General features: G+C 48.1%; 1 protein-coding gene across 3 annotated transcripts in view; it reads right to left on the bottom strand.

The window, feature by feature from the left end:
• The window catches only part of CDC42EP4 (CDC42 effector protein 4), a 58,091-nt gene that overhangs the window by 8,687 nt on the left and 25,123 nt on the right, over nucleotides 1-24,281 (bottom strand). Inside the window, exons 1-3 of one of the 3 annotated variants that reach the window (XM_068264020.1) lie at nucleotides 13,878-13,900; nucleotides 13,709-13,805; nucleotides 6,857-7,028 (exon numbers count right to left, since the gene is read on the bottom strand). The exons of 1 other annotated variant lie outside the window; for it this stretch is intronic. The gene's annotated coding sequence lies outside the window, so the exon portion shown is untranslated. Of the gene's footprint in view, nucleotides 1-4,693; nucleotides 4,882-6,856; nucleotides 7,029-13,708; nucleotides 13,806-13,877; nucleotides 13,901-24,281 lie in introns of those variants that run through there. One more of the 3 variants, XM_068264021.1, reaches the window with a different exon arrangement.

Raw genomic sequence — 24,281 nt, 5'->3', positions numbered from 1 at the left:
TAGAGTGGCAGAGCAGGAAGTGGCTGGGAAGTCGTGAGTATGGCGTTGGGAATGCTGGGTAGAGTGGCACAGCAGGAAGTGGCTGGGAAGTAGTGTGAATATGGCGTTGGGAATGTTGGGTAGAGTGGCAGAGCAGGAAGTAGCTGGGAAGCCGTGTGAGTATGGCGTTGGGAATGTTGGGTATAGTGGCAGAGCAGGAAGTAGTGTGAATATGGAGATGGAATGCTGGGTAGAGTGGCAGAGCAGGAAGTGGCTGGGAAGTCGGGAGTATGGCGTTGGGAATGCTGGGTAGAGTGGCAGAGCAGGAAGTAGTGTGAATATGGAGATGGCATGTTGGGTAGAGTGGCAGAGCAGGAAGTGGCTGGGAAGTCGTGAGTATGGCGTTGGGAATGCTGGGTAGACTGGCAGAGCAGGAAGTGGCTGGGAAGTGTGGTGAATATGGAGATGGAATGTTGGGTAGAGTGGCAGAGCAGGAAGTAGCTGGGAAGTAGTGTGAATATGGCGTTGGGAATGTTGGGTAGAGTGGCAGAGCAGGAAGTAGCTGGGAAGCCGTGTGAGTATGGCGTTGGGAATGTTGGCTATAGTGGCAGAGCAGGAAGTAGCTGAGAAGTAGTGTGAATATGGAGATGGAATGCTGGGTAGAGTGGCAGAGCAGGAAGTGGCTGGGAAGTCGTGAGTATGGCGTTGGGAATGCTGGGTAGAGTGGCAGAGCAGGAAGTAGCTGGGAAGCCGTGTGAGTATGGCGTTGGGAATGTTGGGTATAGTGGCAGAGCAGGAAGTAGCTGAGAAGTCATGTGACTATGGCGTTGGGAATGCTGGGTAGAGTGGCAGAGCAGGAAGTAGCTGGGAAGCCGTGTGAATATGGAGATGGAATGTTGGGTAGAGTGGCAGAGCAGGAAGTGGCCGGGAATAGGATGGTAGAGATGGAATGCTGGGTAGAGTGGCACAGCAGGAAGTGGCTGGGAAGTAGTGTGAATATGGCGTTGGGAGTGCAGGGTAGAGTGGCAGAGCAGGAAGTGGCTGGGAAGTCGTGAGTATGGCGTTGGGAATGCTGGGTAGAGTGGCAGAGCAGGAAGTGGCCGGGAATAGGATGGTACAGATGGAATGCTGGGTAGAGTGGCACAGCAGGAAGTGGCTGGGAAGTAGTGTGAATATGGCGTTGGGAATGTTGGGTAGAGTGGCAGAGCAGGAAGTAGCTGGGAAGCCGTGTGAGTATGGCGTTGGGAATGTTGGGTATAGTGGCAGAGCAGGAAGTAGTGTGAATATGGAGATGGAATGCTGGGTAGAGTGGCAGAGCAGGAAGTGGCTGGGAAGTCGGGAGTATGGCGTTGGGAATGCTGGGTAGAGTGGCAGAGCAGGAAGTAGTGTGAATATGGAGATGGAATGTTGGGTAGAGTGGCAGAGCAGGAAGTGGCTGGGAAGTCGTGAGTATGGCGTTGGGAATGTTGGGTAGAGTGGCAGAGCAGGAAGTAGCTGGGAAGTAGTGTGAATATGGCGTTGGGAATGTTGGGTAGAGTGGCAGAGCAGGAAGTAGCTGGGAAGTAGTGTGAATATGGCGTTGGGAATGTTGGCTATAGTGGCAGAGCAGGAAGTAGCTGAGAAGTAGTGTGAATATGGAGATGGAATGCTGGGTAGAGTGGCAGAGCAGGAAGTGGCTGGGAAGTCGTGAGTATGGCGTTGGGAATGTTGGGTATAGTGGCAGAGCAGGAAGTAGCTGAGAAGTCATGTGACTATGGCGTTGGGAATGCTGGGTAGAGTGGCAGAGCAGGAAGTAGCTGGGAAGCCGTGTGAATATGGAGATGGAATGTTGGGTAGAGTGGCAGAGCAGGAAGTGGTCGGGAATAGGATGGTAGAGATGGAATGCTGGGTAGAGTGGCACAGCAGGAAGTGGCTGGGAAGTAGTGTGAATATGGCGTTGGGAATGTTGGGTAGAGTGGCAGAGCAGGAAGTAGCTGGGAAGCCGTGTGAGTATGGCGTTGGGAATGTTGGGTATAGTGGCAGAGCAGGAAGTAGTGTGAATATGGAGATGGAATGCTGGGTAGAGTGGCAGAGCAGGAAGTGGCTGGGAAGTCGTGAGTATGGCGTTGGGAATGCTGGGTAGAGTGGCAGAGCAGGAAGTAGTGTGAATATGGAGATGGAATGTTGGGTAGAGTGGCAGAGCAGGAAGTGGCTGGGAAGTCGTGAGTATGGCGTTGGGAATGCTGGGTAGAGTGGCAGAGCAGGAAGTAGTGTGAATATGGAGGAGGCATGCTGGGTAGAGTGGCACAGCAGGAAGTAGCTGGGAAGTCGTGAGTATGGCGTTGGGAATGCTGGGTAGAGTGGCAGAGCAGGAAGTGGCCGGGAATAGGATGGTAGAGATGGAATGCTGGGTAGAGTGGCACAGCAGGAAGTGGCTGGGAAGTAGTGTGAATATGGCGTTGGGAATGTTGGGTAGAGTGGCAGAGCAGGAAGTAGTGTGAATATGGAGATGGAATGCTGGGTAGAGTGGCAGAGCAGGAAGTGGCTGGGAAGTCGTGAGTATGGCGTTGGGAATGCTGGGTAGACTGGCAGAGCAGGAAGTGGCTGGGAAGTGTGGTGAATATGGAGATGGAATGTTGGGTAGAGTGGCAGAGCAGGAAGTAGCTGGGAAGTAGTGTGAATATGGCGTTGGGAATGTTGGGTAGAGTGGCAGAGCAGGAAGTAGCTGGGAAGCCGTGTGAGTATGGCGTTGGGAATGTTGGCTATAGTGGCAGAGCAGGAAGTAGCTGAGAAGTAGTGTGAATATGGAGATGGAATGCTGGGTAGAGTGGCAGAGCAGGAAGTGGCTGGGAAGTCGTGAGTATGGCGTTGGGAATGCTGGGTAGAGTGGCAGAGCAGGAAGTAGCTGGGAAGCCGTGTGAGTATGGCGTTGGGAATGTTGGGTATAGTGGCAGAGCAGGAAGTAGCTGAGAAGTCGTGTGAATATGGAGATGGAATGTTGGGTAGAGTGGCAGAGCAGGAAGTGGCTGGGAAGTCGTGAGTATGGCGTTGGGAATGCTGGGTAGAGTGGCAGAGCAGGAAGTGGCTGGGAAGTGTGGTGAATATGGAGATGGAATGTTGGGTAGAGTGGCAGAGCAGGAAGTAGCTGGGAAGCTGTGTGAGTATGGCGTTGGGAATGTTGGGTAGAGTGGCAGAGCAGGAAGTAGCTGGGAAGCCGTGTGAGTATGGCGTCAGGAATGTTGGCTATAGTGGCAGAGCAGGAAGTAGCTGGGAAGCCGTGTGAATATGGAGATGGAATGTTGGGTAGAGTGGCAGAGCAGGAAGTAGCTGGGAAGCTGTGTGAGTATGGCGTCGGGAATGTTGGCTATAGTGGCAGAGCAGGAAGTAGCTGAGAAGTAGTGTGAATATGGAGATGGAATGCTGGGTAGAGTGGCAGAGCAGGAAGTAGCTGGGAAGCCGTGTGAGTATGGCGTTGGGAATGCTGGGTAGAGTGGCAGAGCAGGAAGTAGTGTGAATATGGAGATGGAATGCTGGGTAGAGTGGCAGAGCAGGAAGTAGCTGGGAAGCCGTGTGAGTATGGCGTCGGGAATGTTGGCTATAGTGGCAGAGCAGGAAGTAGCTGAGAAGTAGTGTGAATATGGAGATGGAATGCTGGGTAGAGTGGCAGAGCAGGAAGTAGCTGGGAAGCCGTGTGAGTATGGCGTTGGGAATGCTGGGTAGAGTGGCAGAGCAGGAAGTAGTGTGAATATGGAGATGGAATGCTGGGTAGAGTGGCAGAGCAGGAAGTAGCTGAGAAGTCGTGTGAATATGGAGATGGAATGTTGGGTAGAGTGGCAGAGCAGGAAGTGGCTGGGAAGTCGTGAGTATGGCATTGGGAATGTTGGGTAGAGTGGCAGAGCAGGAAGTAGCTGGGAAGCCGTGTGAGTATGGCGTTGGGAATGCTGGGTAGAGTGGCAGAGCAGGAAGTAGTGTGAATATGGAGATGGAATGCTGGGTAGAGTGGCAGAGCAGGAAGTAGCTGAGAAGTCGTGTGAATATGGAGATGGAATGTTGGGTAGAGTGGCAGAGCAGGAAGTGGCTGGGAAGTCGTGAGTATGGCATTGGGAATGTTGGGTAGAGTGGCAGAGCAGGAAGTAGCTGGGAAGCCGTGTGAGTATGGCGTTGGGAATGTTGGCTATAGTGGCAGAGCAGGAAGTAGCTGAGAAGTAGTGTGAATATGGAGATGGAATGCTGGGTAGAGTGGCAGAGCAGGAAGTGGCTGGGAAGTAGTGTGAGTATGGCGTTGGGAATGCTGGGTAGAGTGGCAGAGCAGGAAGTAGTGTGAATATGGAGATGGAATGCTGGGTAGAGTGGCAGAGCAGGAAGTAGTGTGAATATGGAGATGGCATGCTGGGTAGAGTGGCAGAGCAGGAAGTGGCTGGGAAGTTGGACTGGGCTGACACTAGGGAACAAGCAGCTGGCTGCATTCCTCCATGCTCACATTCATTGTCCTGCTAAGAAATCAGAATCCCGCTTGCTGCAGGGATTTGGGAAGCTGGGCACCTGGATACAGGAGATAAATGCTGGGATTATACTGCAGCCGTTCACTATGGAGGTCGTGTCCTCTTAATTGGACTAAATACAAAATCTCCACGTTTGACCTTTAAGTCAATACTCAGCAGACAGCGGAAGCCCCCACAATCCCCCCCCCCCCCCCCCCCTATATATCTGAGCCACAGTCACACTCGCTACTTACAGTATATCGCCTCCCCTTCACCTGGGTGCTGCCAGGCTAGGAATAGGAGCATTCTAGCAGCCGGTAATAATAGCATTGCTTTGTCACTGGATGACTGGCACCCGGGAGTGTCTGTACTGATTCCCAGCAGTAATAATGGCCACCGCTCCGCTGACGCTGGATTATCCGGGCCTAGGGGCGAATCCATCATCTGCGCACATCACTGCTACTATCAGGTGTCAGTCTGACCAGAACAAGCTTTGTTAATCAGATTATTTAAAGCTAAACTCTGGGCAGAGAATCAAAGCTCTGAGAGACGCACCGCACAGCGCTTTTCCAGCTTTTAAAAACACGCCTCCATTGACTAGCACTAAAACTGCAGCAATATTTTGAAAAATCGTGATTGTCGCCGTTTTGCCGCAATTTTAATGCAGGTCAATGGAAGACGAACCGCAGTGAAAATTAAATATAAAAATTGCTTATTTAGTATTCATTTATAGATTTAGTCAGTGTTGCCCATTTATAAAATCTTTCCTCTCCCTGATTTACATTCTGAAGTGTATCACTGATGGTGACATCTTTAGTCCTGCCAGGTGATCTGTACAGAATGTTCATTACTGAGAGTTCTATGCACAGAGCTGGAGATACTGGTTGCTTGGCAGTTGGAAAAAAATGTTATTTCCCACAATGATGGCAAACTGTCAGGACCATGGTCATGACATCACACTGTAGGAGGGGTTTCACCACAATATCAGCCATACAGACCCCTGATGATATATTTGAGTAAAAGTAAAGGTTTCTCATGGGAAAGGGGGTGTCTGCTACTGATTGAAATTGATGTCAATCCTGAGTTAAATGACAACTGATGGAAAAGCGATCTGCAGTGTGTCTCTGCCCTTTCTATCCTCTTACACACTCCTGGGAGTTGTGGTTCACCATGAAGCCTGCTGATTAATCTGTAACTCTGGGTGCTTCAAGTCCTACCCCATAGAGCCGTATTAATCCATGCCATGCACTGATGAGGATCAACCAATCCGAAACAGTCTGTATGCATGTTGGATTATTGTGGCTCTGTACAATGAACAAGCTGACACATCATTGCGTTCTGGAGGTGTGGCTAGCTTTCAGGGACAACACATGATTTGCACACTCAGCAGTGGTGCATTGTGGGACACATCACATGCTCACCACACACTAAATAAACGCAAATACTTTCTGTTTAAGAAGGCAAATTTCTAACCCCCCCTCCCCCCCCCCCAAAAAAAGTCAGCTAAAGCGATGGGGGGCACTCTCACAGCGGTCTTGGGTTCTTTCCCAACCAAGACACTGCCTGCCAGGGACTTGTACACTCTCCCAGAGCTGCTGAAAGTCTCCTATCCCTGTAAAGTACTGATTTACTTTCAAATCAGTGTTCCAAATGCCTTTAACCTCCCCTGTGGTATGGATGAGCCGGACTCGTCCTGGTAAAGATGGCTTAAAACGGTATGGAAGAGTCGGGCTTCTCCAGCAGATCTAAGGGCCAGTGCACACCAAAAAGCACTAGTGTAATCGCAAACCCTCAGCGCTTTTTGAAGTGATTTTTCTAAGGGATTCTAGGCATGTGCCTGGGGATTTTCTAAGCATGCCTAGCAGTTTTAGGAGCGTTTTTTATATTTTGATACAGTACAGTTGGAACTGATCCGCTTCTGCAACAAAAACGCCTGGAAAATCGCTCTGATCAAGCACTTTTCAGAGTGGTTTTCCACTTTCCTATACTTTGAGGCTGAATCTGCTCAGAAATCAGCAGAAATGCTGAAACGCGCACGTGATTGTGCGGAAACCTTCGCTTATCATGGGAACTAACGCTGTTTACGTGAAAGCTCTGCGAGCGGCAGATCGCGTGATAACTGGTGTGATAGCAGTTATCACGCAGTTGTGAATCGAACCTCTAGTGTGAACTAAGCCTAACTGACACATTTTGGTTACAGGCAAAATTGTCATGAAAATGTAACCACTTTTTGCACATAAATCGCCAGGGAGCACAGGCTTCATAACTCTCAGTAACCAAACATTCCGCAGAGCTGCACCTGACGGGACCAAAGATGCCACCTGCAATGCATTTCAGAATGTATTTTACAATGGGCAAACACTGACTAAGTAATCTATAAATGAATGTTGTAAAAAAACAAAAATGTAATAGATTACCTTTTTCACTACAGGTCCTCTTTAAAACCCTTAAAGGAGGGCATCATTGCAAGCCTGTCTTTTCCTCCGCATGTTGCAATCACAATGCCTTCTGCCATATAAACAGGCCGATTACAGCTGCAGCTAATCTTTGTGGGTAGTTGAGGATATTTTGGTTTGTTTGTTTTATAATCTACAATAAATAACAAATCACATTTTTATGGAAAAAGTGTGTAATAAATAAATGATTAGTAAAGCACAGCATGCAGAATCTTGCGCTTGCGCATAAAATTGTACTGCACTGATGGAAACCTATTACAGCAATGTGTCTTATATAATGCCATCGTATTTTGTATTTTTAAGAAGTGCAAACAATCAGCAAAATGCAAGAAAGTGCATAACGTGGAATGCAGTCCTTAGGGTTTGTTCACACTTAGGCCTGGTGCACACCAAAACCCGCTAGCAGATCCGCAAAATGCTAGCAGATTTTGAAACGCTTTTTCTTATTTTTCTGTAGCGTTTCACCTAGCATTTTGCGGTTTTGGGAGGCGTTTTTGGTGTAGTAGAAAAGTGCTCTGAAGTGCCGTTTTTCAGACTGGTTTGCGGTTTTCCTATACTTAACATTGAGGCAGAAACGCCTCCACAATCCAAAATCTGCAGCAGCCCGGGAGTATGCGTTTCTGCAAAACGCCTCCCGCTCTGGTGTGCACCAGCCCATTGAAATACATTACCCTAGCGGATCCGCACCCGCAAGCGGATCTGAAAACGCAACCGAACCGCTCTGGTGTGCACTAGGCCTAAGAGCTTCTCTGAGCGCTTGTAATTGTAAAAGCTCTTGCTAATGTTATCCTATGTATGTGTTCACGCTGCAGCCATGTGATTTTGTAACAATCCCCCATAGCATTGCATTAGCAAGAGCTTGTAGGCCTTGTTCACATCGCTTGCATTTTTGTGCGCAACTTTGTTTTTTCTAGCGCCTCCTGGGGCTTACCTGCACCGTAGGGATGTTTTTTTCTAAGCGCTTTTGCAGAGCGATTTGTTTTTTTTCCGTTGAACTCGTGTACCCGGAAATGAATAAATACAATGTATTTATTCATGAAAGCGCTGGGGAAATCGCTATACAAAACGCTTTTTCAAGTGATTTGCGATCTCCCTATACCTGCCATTGAGCCAAAGCGCTCAGAAAATGGTACAGGCCGCGCTTTGCGATTTTTCCTATACCTTCCATTATAGGCAAATCGCCCTGAAAATGCTACAGGCAGCACTTTGGTGAGTGGATCGTAATTGAACCGCTCAGAGGTGAACTCTCTCATAGGAAGTCATTGCACAAGCGCTTTGAGGTCAATTTTAAAACTCAGCGGCGCTTAAAAAAATAAATAAAAAAAAACCTGAAACCGCTCAGTGTGAACAAGCCCTTAAAATCTCCAGCACTTAACAATCGCTCGTAGTGTGAATCAGCCCTTAGGGTGCATACACATGCCCAACTGGACCTGATCCCCTTGTGCAACCTCGCTGGGCTGCACACGTGCGTCAGCTGACAACGTGCTATGTTGCTATGAGGAGGGCGGGGGCACGACTAGCAGTGCACATGTGACGTCATGGGGCTGGCCAGGGAGCGGTGCGAACAATGGAGGTAGAGTAGATCCGTCCAGTGGATCGCTTGAGGGTCGTCAGGTGCCATATACACGTCTGTCTGCTGAGGCAGCCCCTATCGGCCGACTTAAATCCGACTCGTGTAATGCCCAAAATACACGGGTCGATCCGACGGCCGATTAGCCGCCGGATCGACCCCAGCCGCATCCCCGGTCGTCCGCGCGGATCGATTGCCGCTCGTCCCCGCTGGCGCTTTCTTGTCAGCGCTTGATTCCCTGCCATTGTCCGCCGGCGGGGATCAAGCGGGCGGGGGTCGAGCGGCTTGATCGGGCAAACTGAATATTATCAGCTGGCCGGATCAGCTGGTCGATACACGGTACAGAAACATACCGTGTATCCCCAGCATAAGAGGCTTTAGTGTTTTAGGAAGCGTTCAGGAGATGTTTGCCAGCCACAGTTCCCAGCAACCCAACACTGACTCCTAAAGGCATACACACCATGCAATATTCCCATCAGACCGACAGATCGATAATTTCTGGCATGTCTGATCTGTTTCCGTTCAAGAAAGAGATGAATAGTAGTATGCAGCACTTATCCCATCCTCCCAAGATCCATTCCTTTCTTGATAGGAACCAGATCTGACATGAAAAACAAAAATATGCAAAATAAGACGCAAATCAGACGGAGGAGCTAAGCTTTGATTGAGAACGCTAGAGTTCATTGTACTCCATTTTATTGCCTGATGAAGTGGGATATGCCCACGACATGCGTTACATCCAACCGGCAGATGTAAATAAACCATTTATTTGTTGAAATAAGCAACAGCATTTTGGGTCTACTTTGGGGATGTAGGTCCACCACTAACCCCCAGTGTTTTTCTAACCCCCAGTGTTCCTTTTTTTTTTTTTTAAATGCTTTATACTTCTGGCGCCTGTGTACAACTGTACAAAAGATGCAGGTCATTTTTCAATGCAGGTTAGGATTACTCCCTAAAAAAAATAAATCTTTCATTTTAAAGGACCACTATTGCGAAAAAAATAGGCTGTTACAATCTGACAGAAGCAACATCTTTGGGGTCACTCCATTTCCTCATGGGGGATTCTCTTGGTTTTCAACAGCATTTCCTGGACAGCTGTTGCAAAGTCTAACTGACATAATAGTGTGCAAGTGAGTACGGAGGTTGGCATCTTATTTTTTTGGCAGTTAAAATGCTGTTCAGGAAATGCTGCTAAAAAACAAAGAAAACCCTGATAATCCCCCATGAGGAGATGGACTGGCCCAAAACCTGTCAGTTCTGTCAGATTTTAACTGCCTACTTTTCCCGCGACCGTGGTCTCTTAAGATTTCAGAAACGTAGCTCAGATGAAAAAGGTCTGTGAACTCTAGCCCTATGTGGGCTTGTGTACACAGACTTTCACAACAGAATTCATATAGTTAAGCTGGCCATACAGTACACTTAAAGGGAAGGTCCAAGCAAAATAAAAAAAATGTGTTTCACTTACCTGGGGCTTCTACCAGCCCCATGCAGCCATCCTTTGCCCTCGTAGTCACTCACTGCTGCTCCAGTCCCCTGCCGCCAGCTAGTTCTGCTTCTACCAGCCCCATGCAGCCGTCCTGTGTCCTCGTAGTCACTCACTGCTGCTCCAGTCCCCCTCCACCAGCTAGTTCTGCTTCTACCAGCCCCCTGCAGCCATCCTGTGCCCTCGTAGCCACTCACTGCTGCTCCAGTCCCCCGCTGGCAGCTTGCCGACCTCGGAGGTCGGCGGGCCGCATTGCGTACATTTTTACGCATTCCCGCTAGTGCAGGAACATTAACACATACATTTTTACGCATTACTGGTTTAATGCGTAAAAATTTACGCATTGGACCAGTAACGCGTAAAAATGTATGTGTTAATGTTCCTGCACTAGCATGAATGCGTAAAAATGTACGCAATGCGTCTTGCCGACCTCCGAGGGCGGCAAGCTGCCAGCGGGGGACTGGAGCAGCAGTGAGTGACTACGAGGGAACAGGATGGCTGCATGGGGCTGGTAGAAGCCCCAGGTAAGTAAAACTCATTTTTTTATTTTGCTTGAACCTTCCCTTTAAGGCTCATACACACGGGGTACGGGCGTCGCCACAACCAAGTGGCACGCGCGTGTTGCGGCGACAGGTCGCCCGTGTGTATGACGCGCGCGCCCCGAACCGTCGCCCGTCGGAGCTGTCACCGCAACTGCCGCTAGTCCCGCGTGTGTATGCGGGCTAGCGACAGGAGACCTACGCGAGTGAATGGAGCATCCGGCCGGGGGATGCTCCATTCACAAACAGCTTCCTCCGCATCTCTGCCTTTCTGGCGAGACGTGTGGACAGCTGTCCCCGGCAGGGAGCTATTGCTCCCTGACAGCTCCCTGGTCGCGTGCGCGCATGCAACGGGGGACAAGTGTCTCCCGTGTGTATGTAGCTTTAAAGATTTCCACCAGAATCCGCCGGGTTTAAAACGGGAAAATCAATGTGCGTATGGATATCTTTTAGACATCTGCTAAAGTCTTAGCTATACAAGTGAGAGGGAAACTGGACCCAAAAAGAAGATTTTAAGGAAAAGTGAAGATTAAAATTTCATGTACCAACCACAGTTAACCAGCAGTCAAGTTTGCATGAAAATTACATCCAATTACATGCTCAAAGGTCCGAGTACACCAGCCCTGTAAAACTAGGTTGCGCAGGAAATGGTTGGGAGGAGCTTGATACTGTATTAACTTTTAAAGGACAACTGTAGTGAGAAGTATATGGTGGCTGCCATATTTATTTCCTGTTATACCATACCAGTTGCCTGGCAGCTCTGCTGATTTATTTGGCTGCAGTAGTGTCTGAATCACACCAGAAACCAGCATGCAACTAGTCTTGTCAGATCTGACAATAATGCCAGAAACATCTGATCTGCTGCATGCTTGTTCAGGGGCTATGGCTAAAAGTATCAGAGGCAGAGGATCAGCAGGACAGCCAGACTACTGGTATCGGTTATAAGGAAATAAATATGGCAGCCTCCTTATCCCACTCGCTTCAATTGTCCAGTTTTTTTCTTTTATAAAAGCACAGTATATTAAATGAATGCAGTGACTAAGCTTTGTCACAAGGATTAACGCCAGACCGATGTATTTTCACATGAAGTAGTACCTCCCCTTTCACCCCCCCCCCCCCCTTTCTTTATACATAAAAGTTGCAGTTCCCTCTCTGGTGGATGTTTTCAAGTAACCGGCAATTACTTTTTACTGTAAAAAGGGACCGCAACAGGTCCAAATGCCAGTATCCAATCCAGGGAATGAACTACAAGGTGCAGCCAGCAGAACATGCTCTGCATTCCGGATCTGCCTATTGGAGTTAATGATTGCTTCGTTTTCCTCTGGAAGATCTGCTGTTCTAAGCAGAAAACAATCTGATTCCCTTTCTCTTGGCTTGCTAAGCAGTCCTCTACCTCCAGGCACTTCCTGTTGTCCGCAGGTCTCAGGCCTGGTACACACACCTTCAATTTTGATTAGCCAATCACTGACCAATTTTACCCCCTGCAACAGATTTGAATTCTGTGTTGTAGGTAAGCTCTCCTACTACAAGCAAGTGGTAAAATTGGCCAATCAAAATGGAGTGTGTATTAAGTCATGTGACCATCCCCAGACATAACTGATCTGTATCCCCATGCCCTCAGCTTCCTACAGCCGCAAGGCTGGCCACACATTTCCCATGTAAAAAAAAAATCAATATCTCTCTCATTTTGATTGTTTAATCACTGCCATACACCGCTTGATCTATAATGCAATTTCAACAGAAGTCACAAGCCTGGTACACACATGCAATCTTGATTGGTCAATTTTAGCACTTCCATGTATTATGAAAGCTCACCTATACAATCTGCTCATAGTATTCAAGATCTGTTGGCCCACGTACTACATGGAGGGGGTAAAATTGGTCAGTGATTGGCCAATCATAATTGAAAGTGTGTACCAGGCTTAACAGTGATTTAACAGTGATGGTCCAATCAACATCCAGTTAAGCATGGTACAAATATCCAATTTTGATTGGCCAATTTTACCACCTCTGTCATATGAGGGCCAACAGATCTTGAATACGATGAGCAGATTATGTAGATAAACCCTCATTCTACCTGGTAAAATAAGGCCGTGATTGGCCAACCATAATTGAAAGTGCGCGGTGCTGCTCACGTGGTCTGGAGCGTTCTGCGCAGTGTGGCAGCTCCTATACAAGGAGGGGAGCGCAGCCATGAGCGCCATATGCGACAATACTGAGAAATATTTTCAGAGGGTCACCGCGCAGGCACATAAGCAGATGCCACCTCGGTATAGCTTTAACCACTCTGCGACCGCATAACGCCAGGATGGCTGCCACAGAGTGGACCTCTCGTTCCTCAGCCAAGCCTGGTGGTGTGACCTCACAAGAGCTAATATTTGCAGAGAACGAGTGCTCACTCGAGTGCGCGTTTCCTGCACTGCACACAGCTGCGCACAGAGATCAGCCTGCCAGCCGCGATCGGAGCTGGTAGGCTGAAATTAACAAAAAAAAAATTAACAAAAAAAAAGTCAAAAATGTGTACAGCCAACCCCCTCGCCAGTTATGCTCAAATCCAAACTTTGGGTGAATCCGGATAGTTGCTATCCGGATATCACCCAGTAAACCTGGGGGGGGGGGGGGGGTCAAGCTTACCTGTCAGACGAAGAGGACGTCAGATGCGGTCCACGCACGTCACGTGATTACAAACACTTCCTCCTTCAACCCGAAAGGAGGAAGTGTTTGTAATCACGTGATTGCCGCATGGACCACATTGTGGGAGGTCCCGAGGGACGAAGCAAGAAGACGTCAGACAGGTAAGATTGATTCCCCCCCCTCCCTCTTCCTGCACAGGTTTACTGGGTGATATCTGGATAGCAACTATCCGGATTCACCCAAAGTTTGGATTTGAGCATCACTGCCCCTCGCCTGCGGTATGCCAGGAACTAAGGGTAGAGAGACGAAAATTAAAATCACCAGAAGTCCAAGGAGATGGCAGCAAAGTGCAGGTGTTTATATTATGAACATGGGAATAGGAGTGGGAGGTTATTGGCCAGGGCATTGAGGCCGCAGCAGAGAGAGCTGTATATGCCACAGATTCTGGACGGGACCTCAAGAAGGCCGGGTGCGGCGTGAGTCTATCGCATGCGTCTTCAGAGACTACTATGAATCCCTTTATACTACTGGGCAGATGGGTGGGTGTAAGCTCTAAAGAGCAGAAGATATATAAAATACAGCAATACCTGAAGAGGTCTAAGATGCCGGCATTTACGGCCTCCGAGGCGGCAGAACTGGAGGCTCCCTTCTCGATGGAGGAGGTGCGTAGGGCAGTCTGGCAGCCTAAACAAACATACTGGCATTAAGTTACATTAGTTATGTTAATTAAAATAGATAGGTAAGATAATCTCTTACCCACACTGTTTTAAAAGAACAGACAAATGTTTGAGTTCATGAGGGCTGCCATCTTTTTGGTGGAAAGGAGGTGACAGGGAGCATGAGAAACAGTTCCAACTGTCCTGTGTCCTGATCACCCCTCCCAGTTGCTAGGCAACGTGAATAACATAGGAAATCCCATCATGCGTTGCACAGCATCAGGGGAAAAAAGCCTGGGCAGTTTTCTTTGATAGGGCGGAGCTTAGCCTAAAAATGCAGCTAAAAAATAGACTTCTATAAGAAAAACAAAGTTCTGATGCTGTGAAACTGTTAAACACCAAGCCTTTTCAGTGCTGAGTAGATTTTTAGTCCAGAGGTTCTCTTTAAGAGTGTGTGGACCTTCTGGAATCCCCCCCCCCCCCCCCCTAATAAAGCCCCTTGGCCAGACGGATTGGGCTCTGAATATTATAGTTTACGTTGTTTGCTATACTTGCCCCTTAGATGTTAGCAGAGATGGGAGGGGGAGGGGAGTTGCATATTCTCACAAGATAGGCTTAGATTGAATATAGTAGTCTTATGTAAGGCGGGGAAGGACACAATGCTTTGCACCAGTTATAGACCTATATCATTGCTTAATGCAGAGATCAACATAGACGGCAGAATGATCGCAGATTGGCTGGTGGTATTGTGCATCTCGATCAAGTGGGATTTATCCCCTGGAGGGAGGCAAAGGATAATACAATAAGGCCCCATACCTCCCAACTTTTAAAATGTCGAAACCGGGACACTTAGGCCACACCCCTGGCCACACCCCCAACCCTCTAGCCACGCCCACCAAATGGTTTTTTTTTTAAAATATTTTTTAAATATTTTTAATTAACTACTCCTGAAAGGGAGGCGCATGAGGGTGCAAGTGGGTGGGGAGGAGGAGGAGGGTGTGGGTGGCCAGAGAGGGGGGATAAAAAAAACCCTGATCGAGGCACCAGCCCGGGATGCGTATACGGCATGGATGCCCGCAGCTATTAAGCTTCTCCCTCCCTCCTAATGTGCCCCCAGTGTCCCCTTCCCCCTTGCAGAGTAAACAAATGTGCAGCGGAGCAGGCTGTAACTCTTACCATTGCCTCTCCGCTGCGTACGTACTGGGATCCCATCTGCTCTTCTCGCGGCTTCCTGTCAGGAGGAGGGAGGGAGAAGCTTAATGGCGGCGGGCATCCATGCCGCGTACGCATCCCGGGCTGGTGCCTCGATCGGGGATTTTCCCCCCTCTCTCCCAAGCGGCCGGGATAAAGGGGGGGGCAGCGCGGGACGGCCCCCCAAAATCGGGACCGTCCCGCCGAAAACGGGGCGCTTCGGTGCTCTGAGGCCCCGTGCACACTGGCTAAACGCTAGCACTTTTGCTCAGGTGATTTTTGGCGATTAAGATGGAAAAAAAAATCACCATTCATACTTGGCGATTTTTTTTTCATGTTTAGCGCTTCTATAGCACTAAATGCGAACGCCGGAAAATCTCCAGAAAATGGTGCAGGCTACACGTTTGTGTTTGGCGATTTGCTTTAATCGCCGGCATTTAATGCAAATTGCCCAAGTGAGAACGGGCCCATAGGGTATTATTGCACTAGCGCTTTAAAAAGCGAAATCGCCGGCAAACCGCTCCAGTGTCAGTGGGCTCTGGATCTGATCGAGTGGGCTAGGAGCCACTCCCAGCCCGCCCTGTTGTTGTCCACAGATCCTAAAAAGGCGTTTGACAGGATGGGCTGGGATGTTATTGATCAGATGCTGCGGCATGTGGGGTGAGGGGGAGGGTAATGTGGTAAAGAACTTTAGCATTGCAGTCATCCCCCATAGTAACAGTAAGGGTAAAGGGGTATCCTCTGAGCTTTTTGGTATTTAATACCGGGATGCGTCAGGGGTGTTTCTTGTCCCCCTTGATCTTTGCTCTGACCCTGGAGCCCCTGTTGTGCTGGATTAGAGATAACAAGGACATTAAAGGTATACATTTTTATTCAAACTAGGCATAAGGTGGCAGCTTATGCGGAGGATTATTATTTTTTTTTTTTTTTGTGTGTGTGACAGTTCCGCATATTTCTTTACCCCGTCTGATGCAGGAGTTTTCTAGATACAGAGGAGTCTCCAACTTTAAAATTAATTATAATAAATGTAAGATTATGTCAGAGGGTTTGGACCAGGACACGATTACGAGGATTCCGCAGAACTTCCCATTTAGGTGGGCTCAGTCCGGCCTGTCATACTTAGGAATCAAACTCGCGCCCCCCCCCCCCCCCGCTGGAAAGTATTCGGAAGGACCTTGAGAGATGGGATGTGGAGTCTTTCTCATGGCTAGGGAGAATTCATATTTTAAAAAATGACAGTGATGCCTAGAATGCTCTACTTATTTCAGGCTATACCAATTATGCTCCCACTGCATTTTTTCCAGCAGGTTAAACTACTATTTGTGAAGTTTATTTGGAGAAAGAAACCTCCACGATCTACATTATTATATGTGTGCAAACGAAGGGGGGGAGGGGGGTATAGCGGCGCCTAATGTGCGTTTTGTATCATGCAGCTGCAGTGCGGACTCGTGTCTGGACCAGTCCACCACCCAAGGATAATAAACAATGGGTGGGGATGGAGCAAGAGTTGGTGGTTTACCCTCTCCGTAATACACCCTGGCTTGGAAAATGTATTAAGATCACCCACCCGGCAGGGACCCTGATAAACCAGACCCTAATGGCTCATACACACCGCTGTGGCAAGAGCCATATATTTAAAAAAAAAAAAAAAAAAAACCGCTCATCTCCAGGTCCCTCTGTGCAACAGCCGTACACACGGCGCACAGATGGACACAGATTTGGCGGAAACTGTTGTCGAAGGTTCCTGCCCCCCCCCCCACCAGAAGCTTAATACATTGTGTATGGAGTTGCTGTCGCTAGTCCGCATACACACGGCAGACTAGCGACAGTTGCGTCTAAGTTGCAACGACAGTTCGGGGTGCACGCCTCATACACACGCGCGATCTGTAACCGCAACACGCGCGTGCCACGTGGTTGCGGCGACAGTTGTAGCCCATGTGTATGAGGCTTAACCTTGTTCAGCAAATGCGGGGGGGGGGGGGGGGGGGGGGGAGTTCTCCCTGGCCAACTCCCATGATACCATTATTGGGGAACTCAGGGTTAATTGGCAGTACCGCTGGTGGGGGATTTCCACGCTGGAGAAGTTGTGGGGAATTAAAGTGGAACTGAAGAGAGAGGGATATGGAGGCTGCCATGTTTATTTCCTTTTAAGCAATACCAGTTGCCTGGCAGCCCTGCTGATCCTAGGCCTCTAATACTATTAGCCATAGCCCCTGAACAAGCATGCAGCAGATCAGGTGTTTCAGACTTTAAAGTCAGATCTGACAAGACTAGCTGCATGCTTGCTTCTGGTGTGATTCAGATACTACTGCAGAGAAATAGACCAGAAGGGCTGCCAGGCAACTGGTATTGATTAAAAGGAAATAAATATGGCAGCCTCCGTATACCTCTTACTTCAGTTCCCCTTTAAGAGCATTGAACCTGATTGAGGATGGATACTGGATTGCCCTGCATCAGATTAGGGAACGTTTAGGTGCCCCAGGGCTGGATGAGTGGAGCCTTATTCGCTTTCGCCACTTCCTGGGGTCGATTGGTAGTAGGCGTGAGCTCTCGAGGGAATTAGCTGCATTTGAAGGCTTGTGTGCTGGGCAGGGGGTGATTAGGGGGGCCCTCTCACGGATATATGACATCTTAAATGCCGAAGCAGACCGAGCGGGATATATTAGGGCGGGAGGGGGACTTGGGTAAAGCATTTACTGACGAGCAGTGGGGGAAGATTCTGCTGTTTGTCCACAGATCCTCAGTGGCATCTAAGACACGAGTCCAATTATACGTTTTGTACAAGATGGTACTGGACCCCGGACAGATTAAATAGGCCCTTCTCCATGTGTTGGCGATGCAATAGAGAACGAGGTACGATCCTACGCATATTCCGGGGCTGCGAGCGGTTAGCAAACTTCTGGTCAGACGTGAAGGGTTACATGCAGAAAATTTTGGGGTTCATCCCTCCAGATGACCCTGCCTTTTTTTTGCTAGACGTGAATACGTGGAGCATTAAAGAGAACCAGAGATGAAGCACCCTCTTGTATTGTACCTTATAAATCATTGGAAACATGACAGTAAACACCTAATCTGCTCTTTGTTTCATTGTTCTCTGTTTAATATGACTGTTATCACCTCTGATAAGAATCCCCGACTGAGCACTCAGTCTAGCTTTGCTACGGAAAGATTATAGCTGAGTCTGTCTTCTCTGGTGTCTTTTCAAGCCCAAGCCTGCCCCCTTGTGGCTCTGCTATAATGACTCAGCTATAATTATACCCTGCAAAGCCAGACTGAATGCTCAGTCCGGGATTCTTATCACAGCTGATAACAGACACTTTTAGCAGTGAGGATGAAACAGAGAGCAGGGTAAGTGTTTTCTCTAATGTTCTTACTGATATATATGGTAAAATACACAAGGGTGCTTCCTCTCTGGTTCCCTTTAAGAGATATAAAAACTCACTTCTGAGGCATCTTTTAAATGCTCTTAAGATCATGATAACTAGGAGATGGAAGCAAGCTATCCCTCCGACAATTGGGGACTGGGTTAGAGAGATAGATGATCTAATGAATATGGAGGATCTCCTGCATATGGTGCATAATAGATCGGATGTCTTCCGTAATACCTGGGCAAAATGGTTGGAGTACAGAGCCTCTGAAGATTATGTGGGCTCGAGATGATAAATAGGGCCGCTAGGTATGTGAGAGATGACTGAGATTGAATGGTTTGTTGAGGGTGGCCTAGGTTGTCTCGGGACAGTGGTGCAGGTTATTTGGATGGATGGTTTGTAGGTTAAGATTGAAGGTCCGAGGATTTCAGCTCCCTCCCCTCAGTAACCCGGGTGAAGGGGGGGAGGGATATAGGAGACTAGTTGCGGGGGCTAAAGTTAAATAGGCCATGCTTAAGCAGGGGTAAGACCCCCGAGGATGGTGGAGTGGGGAATGTGTGAGGAGGGAATTTTTCTCTCTTTTATCAGCTTGGTGTTGATGTTAAATTGATATGAGGTTTTTGTTATTATACTGAATGTGTTGTATTTGTATACTTGTTGGACTAAAAAAAGTGACATTTTTGTAGAAGATTAAAAAAAAAAAAAAAAGTTTGCACAGTGCTGCACTGTACAGAGGACATCACTGTCAACTGTCCCTCCCAAAGGCTCACAATCTATTCCCTATGTACTGTATTTGTAGTGTATGGATCGCAGTCTAGGGCCAATTGAAGGTGGATCTCCCTAATGAGAGAGATCACATCTGAGCAGTTCGTTTCCGATTCGCTCAGCAAAGCGCTGCCTGGACCATTTTTAGGGCGATTTTTTGCTACAATGGAAGGTATAGGAAAAAACGCTTACAAATTCGCTTTGTGCGGTGATTGCATTTGCGCTTTCATAATTAAATACATTCCAGTCAGAGTTCAGTTCTTCGCTCTGCAAAAGCGCTTTACACAAAATCGTAGCGTGCAGGTAAGCGCCGGGAGGAGAAAAAAAGTGCAAAATAATCGAAAATCGCGATTTCAGTTTTAGATGTGAAGAAAGCCTGAGTTTTGGCAGTGATGAGATGCCTTTTATGTCACATACCGGTACTTCCAATCAGCACGATTGTTACATGCAAATTACAGGTCATATTTTCGCCATCAGTGGCTGAGCTAAATCCAAATCTATCGCCTTTAATATAGTTATTAAAGGGAACCTGAAGTGAGTGAGATCTGGAGGCTGACATACTGTGTTTATTTACTGTTAAACAATGCAGATTGCCTGGCTGTCCTGCTGATCCTCTGCCTCTGATGCTAGCTACACACCATACAATTTTTCAGACAGATTTTATTGACAGATCAATTATTTCCAAAATGTCCTATCCGATTTAGGATTGATTTTCTGATACATTTTCCATAGAAGTGAACGGAAATTCGATCAGAAATCAGATCGGACCTGTTGGAACTAATTGATCGGAGGGTAAATTTGTCCGAAAATTGTATCATGTACCTAGAATAATACTTTTACCCATAGACCCTGAATAAACCTGCAGATCGGGGGGGAATAGAATAGAAATCACTGGTTTTATTTTTCGGCAACCGTGCGTTGTGGTTCGTCGATCGCAATACATGGATGTGTTCAAACTTCTCACGCTTGCATACAAAGCCCTACACAAACTATCTCCTCCATACATTTCCTCTTTAATCTCCAGATACCTCCCCGCCCGGACCCTCCGTTCCTCACAGGAGACCCTTTTGTCCTCCAGCCTAGTCACCTCCTCTCACTCTCGCATCCAAGACTTCTCACGGGCTGTCCCTTTCCTTTGGACCTCTCTCCCTCAGCCGGCTCGTCATGCCACGAGTCTGGAAACCTTCAAACGTACTCTGAAAACACACCTGTTCAGACAAGCCTATAACTTGCTATAGACAGCACTGAAGGCTCACTCACTAACCCCTGTGTTTCCTTCCCTAGTGTTTCCTCCCCACTACCCTCTAGATTGTAAGCCCGCAAGGGCAGGGACCTCCTCCTAGTGTTTCTCATACTGCTGTAATTTTAACCTATGCACATGTACCAACCACACATACTATGCATTAGTATTTTTACTATTCAATGTCACGACTGTACAGTGTCTTGTAGTTCCTAAGTATATTTGTTCCCCATTATTTGTTTGTACTCTGTACAGCGCTACGGAAGATGTTGACTCTATAAATAAAAAAATAAGAATAATGTGGACATCAGACAGTCCATTCTCTTCACTTATGTCACCAGGGATTGCCTTGCATTGCCATAAATCTGCAAAAAAAGGGAGTGTGGGGAAGGGGCCCGGTTACACTTGCCCGGCTTCCATGTTGAATCCGCAGAGTTTCCGCAGGCAAATCGCGTGAGGAAACGCTGCTATAGGGAACAATAGCGCCGCCGACTGAATAGCTTGCGCAAGCGATTCGGCCAGCATCTCCATCTGAAATGGTGCAGGAGGCTGCGAATACCATAGCCGTGCTGATTGGTTTTGCCTGCGTACCCGCAGACCTGGGAGTGCCGCCACGCGTCTCAAGTGGAAACTGGCCCTCACTCCCGAGTCACATGGGAGCGTCACAGAAACATGTCGCATGTTCTTCCCGCAGAGTAACCACAGCCAAATCGCAGCATTTGTGACGCCATGTTTATCTGACACACGTGCAGTTATGCGGCAGCAAGAATCCACATCCTGTCACGCCTGAGGGTGCCCGCGTTGTGTACTCGCCAGATACCTGGCTGTATGTAATCGCTCTTATCACACAGTCCTGTTTTCTTAAAGGGCGGGTATCTGTGACTGTGCATCTGGGCACATGCTGGCAGCCTGCGGTCCATGGAGGGCATTTCTGGGGAAAAAACACCCACGTATATGGCGGCTCTGTGAAACCGCGACGGTCATGCTAAATCCTGCATCACTGCACGTGTGTAAACACAGGTCATGTGACCGCTGTCATTCTGCGTGTCCTGCACAATCCGCCATCCTGGCACGGGTCGCCCACCGGCAGAACCTGACTGGGCAGTTTTCATGTCAACAGCTCAGACGTCGCAGATTAACCCTTCCTTCCACTCTGGCCAGGCAGCAACATTAGCAGGGACTTCTCAAATCAAGAGAAACTCTGAAGATAAATAAATAAAAATAAAATCTCCCCAAAATTTCTTGTTTTTGCAGGGAATCTGTAAGGAGCTCTTGTTTGGGGACAGTCCGTATTTGGGAATCCAATCCCTCTGTCCTTCTTTCACCCTCATTGTCCCTCTTTCAGGACTCCTGTTCAGATCTGTGAAAATATATGTATTTGTCAACTGAAAATGTGTTTGACTGTAAACTTTCTCATCCTTTTTACATTGATATATTTTCTTGTTTTTAAATGTTAATATGAAGGAAAGTGAATCAGGATTCAAAGGACCAGTGTGGTTTGAATGATAAAACATCATATTTCTTCATGTGAAACATATAGTATGTGTGACTATGGGTGTGGCGGGGGCATGATTAGGGGTGTGGCTTAAAGAGACTCTGAAGTCTCCAAAAAATGAGGTTTTTACTTTAAAAACCTCATTAACATTATTGCCCCTCTTAAATCGCCGCATCCCGGGGCTGAAAGCACCTTAAATCACCCCAAACTCGCCCGGCAAAATCCACAACTTTCTTGGTTGAGGATTTTGCTGCCGCCTTTATGTGCGTCAATCAGCGCGTATATCTCCGCCTCTCCCCCGCCCCTCTCAGTAAAGGAAGACAGAGGGGTGTGGAGAGGCAGCGATCTGCACTGATGGACGTGTATAGAGGCAGAGCTTTGGGCTGTAGCTCTGCCTCCTTGCGCATTAATCAGCGCGTATCTCCGCCTCTCCCCCGCATCTCTCAGTGAAGGAAGACAGAGGGGCGGGGGAGAGGCGGCGATCCGCACTGATGGATGCGTGTAGAGGCAGAGCTTTGGGCTGTAGCTCTGCCTCCTTGCGCGTCAATCCGCGTGCATCTCCGCCTCTCCCCGCCCCTCTCAGTGAAGGAAGACTGAGGGGCAGGGGGAGAGGCGGCGATCCGCGCTGATGGACGCGAGTACAGGCAGAGCTGCAGCCAAATGCGCTGCCTCTATGCGGAAGGAGCCCGCGATGAATCCCAGAGAGTTTGGGGTGATTTAGGGTGTTTTCAGCCACGGGGATGCGGCGTTTTAAGAGGGGCAATAATGTTAATGAGGTTTTTAAAGTAAAAACATCATATTTTTTTTGAGACTTCAGAGTCTCTTTAAGTGTCCCGTTTTCTCATCTCAAAGTTGGGAGGTATGCTCTCTGTCTCATCTGAAACCCCTCCTCTTTCTACCCCTCCCCCACCCTCATGCCTTCTCTCTCACCCTTCCTCCACCCGCGGTCTCTCGCGTAAATCGCGATATTTGATGCCGATACTGCCACACTCCCGATCTACCACTTATTGGGGTATCCTGTTGCTTTCATAGTGATATTGATCAGACATCGGCCTGCGGTGTGTGGGCAGCCAACAGATCTCTCTCTGATCAGGCAGAGATCTGTCTCATGGTCGATCTGCCCATACATGGCTAGATGTACAGGTACCTTAACAGTAACACAAAGCCGTTTATCTTACCGACACAGGAACTTCAGAAGTGCTGACATATTGAATTTTTTTTCCTGTAACCTCTGCAGGAAGAGATAAGCGCTAAATAAGTAAAGGTACAATATTATACTTTTTATATAGCGCTGACATCTTCCGCAGCGCTGTACAGAGTATATAGTCGTGTCTAGGGCCAATTTAGGAAAAGCCAATAAACTTATCTGTATGTTTTTGGGGTGTGAGAGGAAACCAGAATGCTTGGAGGAAACCCACACAGACATGGGGAGAACATACAAACTCCTTGAAGATAGCGTCCTTGTCTGGGAATCGAACTGGGGCCCCAGCGCTGCAAGGCGAGAGCACTAACCACTACGCCACCAACCACTATTCACTTTACACAGATATACAACATGTATATAAAGATTTTGCCCAGAGTTCCTCTTTAAGCTGGTGTGTATGAGAATAATGCAGAAATAAGACTGAAGTTTTGCCTGCAGGACGCGCCGGTCTCTCCAGCCCCCCGAGATGGCCGATGAGCTAATCCGTGAACATTATTCCAGAGTGAAATTCCTGGGGTTATTATAAGCCAGTCACTCTGTACAAGAACAGAATTTCCGCTGATTTGATGCAGTGCGGGGACTCTTCAGTATCGTGTTGTAGCGACGCAGTGACGTGCCTGCGGGGGTCTCCCGTAGCTTTATTCCTAGACTGTGAATGTCCGCGTCTCGGCAGACCATGACTAACCAGGCACGCTATCCCCTGAGTCACTGAGAGACCCCCTCAGGTCAGGGAACTGCCAGACAGCGATACGCAGCACAAAGCGAGGCCAGCCAGAGCTACGCAACCCACAGCTGGACAAATACTACAGCTACATGCACATCTGCACCATACACAGCAATCATTAGTGATCGGCTCAGGTGACAATCTAGCAGGAGAACAGGTAATGCACTAAAAGTTTAACTGGGGTTTCAAATGAAACCAAAATATCATTTTGCTGATCTAAAAAGCATCACATTTAATTATTGTACAAAATTCTTCAGAGTCGTATAGATCAAAGAAATCGCACGCAGAGTCCCAAATAATGGCCTGACACATGTTTCGCGGTAAGCAACCGCTTCCTCAGAGGCACATGAAATAAAGAAGGTCCAATTCCTTGAAGCATTAAGGCTTCACTTGTATCTGTGAATGTGATTCTGCTGATACCGGCACTCCATGGCAAGTGTTCCGGCAGTGTGCATGTGCGTACTACAGACCTCTTCCACTGTGCGTGCAGCCAGTGCAGTCACACCTGGGACAAGCA

The sequence above is a fragment of the Hyperolius riggenbachi genome, chromosome 12 (assembly GCF_040937935.1).
Source record: "Hyperolius riggenbachi isolate aHypRig1 chromosome 12, aHypRig1.pri, whole genome shotgun sequence".
Lineage (NCBI taxonomy): Eukaryota > Metazoa > Chordata > Amphibia > Anura > Hyperoliidae > Hyperolius > Hyperolius riggenbachi.
This window is presented reverse-complemented; position numbering and strand designations above follow the sequence as displayed.